Genomic DNA, 6878 nt, shown 5'->3' with positions numbered 1-6878 from the left:
GTGGAGAAGGTTCTACAACGAAAGGGAAATAAAATTTTAGCCAAGTGGTTAGGGTTTGATTCTACGTACAATTCATGGATAGGAGCGAACAGTATTTTGTAATCTATATTTTAAAATGTTTGTAATTACAAACATTATATGAATAAATAATTTTTCGGCTTTATTATAAATGAAAGGAGTGGGGTAGCTCTAAGAATAAATTATATTCATAACTTTTGAATACTTTTTTACTGCATAATATATAATACTGTATTATATTACATTAATAAAAGACGTAAGGGGAAGGGTGAGACAAGAATAAATTACATTGAAAACGGTTATATAATTTTATCTAGCGTAATAGAAAATGAGCAAATAAAATATTTGTTGACTTAGTAAGGAATCCTAAAAACGATATAGACACATCTCGATAAATATAAATAATAGAGCGTTAGAATGGTGGTGAAAGTGCGACACGTTGAGCAACGAAGCGAAGGTTGATCGAATTCAAAATTTACGCAAACAGTCGAATTATGGGCCCTCTTATTCCTGTTCGGAGGCTTTTTTTGCTGGAGATACACCGAAGAAACAAAGGCACAAAGAAGCCTCGGAAGATGCGCTCCCTATTTGTGTTTAACTTTGAAGCTCTTGTCGGAAGCGTTTCGTTTCTTCGCTTTTTTTCTCTCTCGCCGGGGTAACTTATGGGAGTTGTTGGGGGTTGACGCGCTACCACCAATCCGGCTATAACAGATAAAATAAAATATACATTAATACATAGTAAAAATCTAATAAAACAAAAACAGACAAGCAACCTACATCAATCTCGTCTCCGAAGAGGTATTAGAGGTCGAACACATAAATGTCTTTGCCGTGCCTTCGCACGCCTTCAACCCACAACTTATAATAACACTAGGGAAGTGCCATACGCCGATTTTCCTGAAACTTGGCATACAAGTAGTACATGGAAAACTATTGGACACGTATATTGTTATATCGGCCCGAAAGCCGTTTGAAGCCGATTGTCAAACTTTTTTTTAGTCTGGTCAGTCCAAGAATCAAACAAAAGAACAGAATTTTCCTCGGTGTTTGGTAAAAAAACGTTTGCAAACCAATTGATGGAAAGGTCGGACGTTAATTTGCCTGATTTTTATGCAAATACGACAATATTGTCTGCTTTATACAAAGTTTTCTGAACGATTGGTCCAAATTTACCACTAGTCTCTTGCTGGACTATTAATAAAGAGGACTTTAAATCTCCGTTGGCAGAAACGATTGGCTGAATAGTGTAGCTGTGCGTCAAAGAATTCAAAGATTGCGCTAAACACTCGACTTTCAATGATCTTTTTAAAGCAAGCGTGCGACCTGCATGCGTTTCTAAATTGAATCCCGATTGATCGGAATTATAGACATTTTCTTCACCTACCAACATGATCTCTGATTTTACATTAGAAACACATTTGCTTGATGCTTGTAATAATTTTTCCTTTGACGATATTTGTTTTTTAGTCAAAAATTTATTTATCTTTCGCGATACAATTCCATGATTCACTTTAAAATTATGTACCCAAAATGCGGAAGCAGTGAATAATGTCGGTGACGAATTGATTTCTTCTCCAGCCCGTAAAGCCCATCTTTTTATATCAATGTCATGAATAAAAACCGATCTTTCAGAGGAAATTTTGAATTGATCCAAAACATACTTCGAAATTTATAATAATTTTTCATTTCTCGTGCCACCTTCTTTACTTTGCGCCTCCCACCTATACAATGACCTCAAATCAGAAACTTTCTTAAATCTGTGCTGAACTGACTTTAAGGGCAAAGATTTTGTCTTTCCGGAACGCTGAAATTGTACAGCCTTTGTTTTATATTCGATATCAATATCAATTATAGTTTTCTTGCAATCCTTTATTGATTCTTTGAAATCACTTTGAGAAACCTCATTAAGAGAAATTGCTTCAGGATATACACTTTCTTCATTAAAGCTTAAAGTATCAATGCTTTCGACAAATATCTGTGCATCTACGTATAGCATCTTTAATTAAATTCTCCAAATTAGCAGCAAACGATTTTTCCTCGTCTGTAATAACTGAATGCACATTATATTCAGGAGAATTAAAACTTCTTTGTAATAAAAGAACAATGTTTCTTGGATTCATCGACATTATCTTTACAGGTACTTTAAATCCATAAATCGTAAGAAACAAGAACAACCACAGCTGTTAAAAAGCAAAAGTTCAACTTTTGACAAGAGCAGTTAACCGTAGTGAATGGACCGAGTAAGCGAGCGGAGCGATTAAAACGAGTAGAGCAAGAAGCGCCAATAGAATGAGTAAAGCGAGTGGGCGAAGAATTGTTGTGGGGTTTCCTAATGCAACAGTTCATCATTAATTACGCAAGATCTTCGAGAGGCGAGTATGTCTCATCCCAATGAGATGAGAACCCTATCATGTCTACGTCGTTCATCCTGGCTAGTGCTAACGGGGGATTGATTTTTAGATGCATCACTACTTGTAGGGATGGTTTTCGATGTTTCGTTACTGTTATTGGTAGTTTTCGATTAGGACCGTTTTGCTACAAATTCGCCTCAAAGTTATGCTGATTTCTTATTTTTTGTAATTTTCGCACTTTTTGATAGGGTGTCAAACTTTTGAAAAAATGCGACTGCCATATTGGGTCCGCCATTTTGAATTCTTAAAAACGGACTTCAGATTCGTTATCAGCAACCCCAAAAACTCTTAGTTACCTGATTTCGCAACAATCGTAAAAATAATTCGTAAAATAGTCGAACCTGTTAAGAATGCGTGATTTTTCTATATATAATTACCGCTAGGGAAGTGTTTTGCCAAGAGGGCGACACAATTTAATTTCTGGTTTTTCTATTTCGAGTGTCGTCACAAAAGTACTACTATGCGGTTATTTTTTCCGTTATTCCTCATCATGTGGCGTAGTTATACAAAAGGACAGTTTGTTAAGCTTTTATATTTTTCATAAACAATATCATAGTTATTTTTTCATTCATTTAAATAAACAGACATTATTATAAACATATTTCAAAGTGTTTCTTGTTTTCTTTTGGCAATTCTAAGATATAGAAACCGCAACAGAACCTACCCCCAAAATCGATAAGGGTAATTTTTACCCTTCAAACGGCTTTCGGGCCGATATAACAATATATTAGTCCAATAGTTTTCTATGTACTACTTGTATGCCAAGTTTCAAGAAAATCGCCGTATGGCACTTCCATAGTGTTACTTGTTAGTCAATTCCACCGAGCATTTCATTTATTGTAAAGCGCGTCTGTATAACAGCTAGTTAAAGTCACCTTGCATTCCATTTATTGTCAAGCGCGTCAATTTCGATTAAGCCAGCGGTGCTTCCATCACTCTGTGATAGGCTACTGAGCCCAAACGATTCACCTTTTGAATAAACTAATACCCTTTGTTACACCGCAAACAAATATCTCATTGTTGTTTCAACCATTCCTTCTGCTTTCGCGTACGCGCCGCGAACGCGAACTCCACCTTAAGATACGTCGCGTCGGGGAAATCATACGCTCGTTCTACTCGCGTATTCCCCTTACTAAAGAGATAAATATTACAATCTTTTAAAACCAATGGGAATATTCTAGCGTTTTTAACTTCCGCGTAATAGGTCATTTTCCCCCCAAAACACATATTTTTACAAAAGCTCGTGTTTTTCGAAATCTGAGGGTGATAGAGCAATTCGGTGTTCGGATTCGTGTTCAGGACAAGAAGCTCTAGAACGATCACTCAGTGGCTATTGAAAATCAGAGAATAAGTTTAAAGTTGGACAGTGTTATTGCTTTTAGAGAATCTGTGATATTTACTTCGTTGCGGCATCCTCTGCAACCTCCATAGGTTGTTGCTGCTGTTGAGGGAAGAGTTCCGCCCTGAGCTCGCCCTTAATTGCTTTATTTGTTGTTGTTGCCGCTGCAGCTGTCGCACCACCTCATCTTGTTCTGAAAGAAAAAGGAAAAATATATATATGTTACAGGCATGTTTCTGAATTATGCAGTATATGCATTTTTCACAGTTTCTTTTAACTTTCTGTCACCGTTTTTTCCGAAATTTCCGTCAATTACGAGGAAGTAAACGCGTGATTCTATTCGCTGCAATTAAACGAGCGAATGTACGGTAAAAAAAACCCGAAGAATTTCCACGAACGCTATCGCGAGCAGAGGAACGTATTGACCAGAAAGATCCGGAAAAGCGAGATAATCTTCTTAGGTATGCGTAGAAAAACTAGTGACTGTCGTACTGGTTTGTACTGACGAAATCGCAAGTAAGAAGGAGGATGACAGTTTCGGCACGCGTGTTTATAAGAAGTACCACCTTCTTATAAAGAACAAGATGAGAGACGAGAGGTGCCGAAACATCGTTACCGTCTGCGATCGTTTATTTCAAACGATAGAACTACAAATAATTATAATTAAATATGTAAGGCGTAATAATATATATACATAAAGAAGGTATAAAGAACAAATGTGAATAATTAATAAATGTAAATAAATGAAAATAAATTAAGAATAATGAACTAGATGAAAAATAAGAAATACACGATATACATAAACGGTATATACGTACAAGCCGCGCAGCTGGCGGTTTTCCTGACCGTCTCGAACACTTTCTTTTACTCATATCTTATTGTTGAAATTGGAATTATACTTATGATCATTTTCTGACCCCTTATTTATGGTGTTTTTTGTTTATTTATATATGATTATGAGAAAAAAATCTGTGCAGACGTAATATGTCCAGGGTGTAAAAAAATTAATGGTAATAGCTTCAGGGGGTGAATCTAGACCCTAGGATCGGAGGACATCTATAAGAAAAGCTTGCGGCAAAATTGTTTATAACATTGAAAATTAATGTTAAATTTTTTTTTACATCAACGGATTCTGCGCATTGAGAAAAAAAATAGTCAGAGAGGAACCGTATGTTGCAAACAAACCGTTTGGTCAGGAAAAATTATTGAAGAATTCACAGCGATTTGGTTGTGTAGTGTAATACGTAGAGACATGGGTCTACCACCACTCTGTCACATGGACGTACCTTGGGTCCTGGCACAGCGGTGTGCGTACCCCTACCCTAAACTGATACAATATAATCTCACTCATTTCTCGGACCTCTCACTTTGTGGACCACTTCAAACAAAGAAGAGGGGATAACGAGTTGATTATTTCGAAGCAAAAACCACTTGCTTATTTCGAGGCAATACTGTGTTGCTACTTCGATGAATAGTTAAAATATCAATAAAAAGATACCTAAATGACTATACTATAGCAGCAATTACAATAATAATTAAACTATGATAAACTTAAGTAAGAAGTAAATTCTTGGATCGATAAAGATGGTATTGATTTTTTACATAAAGGAAAAATGCATTGCAATTCATTAAAGAACGTTAAGAGGGTGGTTTGAAAGATCACTGAAACCAAAAATTCAACGTAGAACAAAATTTACGACATTCGTATCCTGTGGTGCTATCCCAGCGGAAATTCGTAGTTGATAGTAACCAGTTACAAATTTTGCGTGTCTTTCCAGAAACTCTTTTCGTAAGGATAGGAATCAACAATAGAGAAAGTTACCGTGATTCCAACCCAATGTCTTCTCTTACTTTCGTGCATTGCAGATGTCAGAAAAGCGTTCCTTTTCTCTACTGTTCATGCCTATACTTACGAGGAGTGCCTCTGGAAGAACACACGCAAAATTTGTAACTGGTTACCATCAATTACGAATTTCTGGTGGGAAAACACCATAGGATACAGATATCGTAAATTTTGTTCTACGTTGAACTTTTAGTTTCAATGGTCTTTTGAAACACTCTCTTAATTTTCTTTAAGCAACTGCAGCGCATTTTTTCCTGTATGTAGAAAACCAACATCATCTTCACCGGGGTTTTGGAAAACCATTGCAAGAGATTCGAAGCCTCAGATTCATTTTGACAACGACAGCGAGAATATTTCCAAGCGCCTGCTAATTTTCTTTGAGTTTTACTCGAAGTATCTACCTTGCCCTTTTGTTTATTGCATTTTCAGTATTATTATTATTATTATTATTACAACAATTGTATAGTCATTTGTGTTTTCCTACATTTTATTATTATTTATCTTAGTAGTAATAGTGATAATATTAAGTGTAGAGTAGTAGTGTTGTGTATTAGTGTTACTAGGGTTATTAATGTTAGTAGTGTTATTTAGTGTTATTTTATTACTAGTGATATTTTAATAATTAATAATGAACAATCGTGCATCATGGAGCGTCGTAGCCGAAACAATAATCGCACATTTGTGAATGTGCGTCTGTTTGCGATTTTGCGTGGTCCGCGCGGTCAGAAATAACACACACCTGCGTAACGGTAACAAACAATGTATTTTACACAGAGAAATATTTACAATAGTCACTCGCGGGTTCAGAGAATCACACGAGTGGTCAGAACTGTACAACGAATTACACAAGGTTTGCGCGGACTGACAAATATACTTAATTACTAAACTGCGCGGGCTCAAACTTAATTGCTAACTAAACTAATGTACAGTAATTAAGGAAAAGCGCGGGCTGAACTATCAGCGTCGCGTGGACACGGAAAAGACGTACAAAGCGCGGACTGCGAACGCACGTGGTTGCGCGTCGAACGATCGTACAAGAAGAACAAGAATCGATCATGTCGTCGATCGTACCGGTTCCGCGCAGAGAGGAGACCGCGTGGACAAAGTGGGCCGGAGAGGTGCTGCCGCTATCGGTAACGGCGCACCAACGAAGTATTTTAGTTGCCAACTTCGTCGTTCTGCGTCGACATGGGGAATTTCGCCAACAGCGTCAAATGCTCCGTGCCATGGATGCAGCCGATAGAGATTATACCCTGGCACGGCGTAT

General features: G+C 37.0%; 1 long non-coding RNA gene across 1 annotated transcript; it reads right to left on the bottom strand.

Moving 5' to 3' along the window:
- Nucleotides 1–411: 411 nt before the first annotated feature.
- On the bottom strand, nucleotides 412–6633 carry LOC117611367 (uncharacterized). The gene is made up of 3 exons (XR_004583170.1): nucleotides 6351–6633; nucleotides 3830–3961; nucleotides 412–720 (listed from the first exon to the last, which is right to left on the bottom strand). It is a non-coding gene; the product is annotated as an uncharacterized LOC117611367 (long non-coding RNA).
- Nucleotides 6634–6878: the final 245 nt, after the last annotated feature.

Source organism: Osmia lignaria, chromosome 16, assembly GCF_051020975.1.
Source record: "Osmia lignaria lignaria isolate PbOS001 chromosome 16, iyOsmLign1, whole genome shotgun sequence".
NCBI lineage: Eukaryota > Metazoa > Arthropoda > Insecta > Hymenoptera > Megachilidae > Osmia > Osmia lignaria.
Note: the sequence above shows the minus strand (reverse complement) of the source record. Positions and strands in the feature narration are given on the sequence as shown.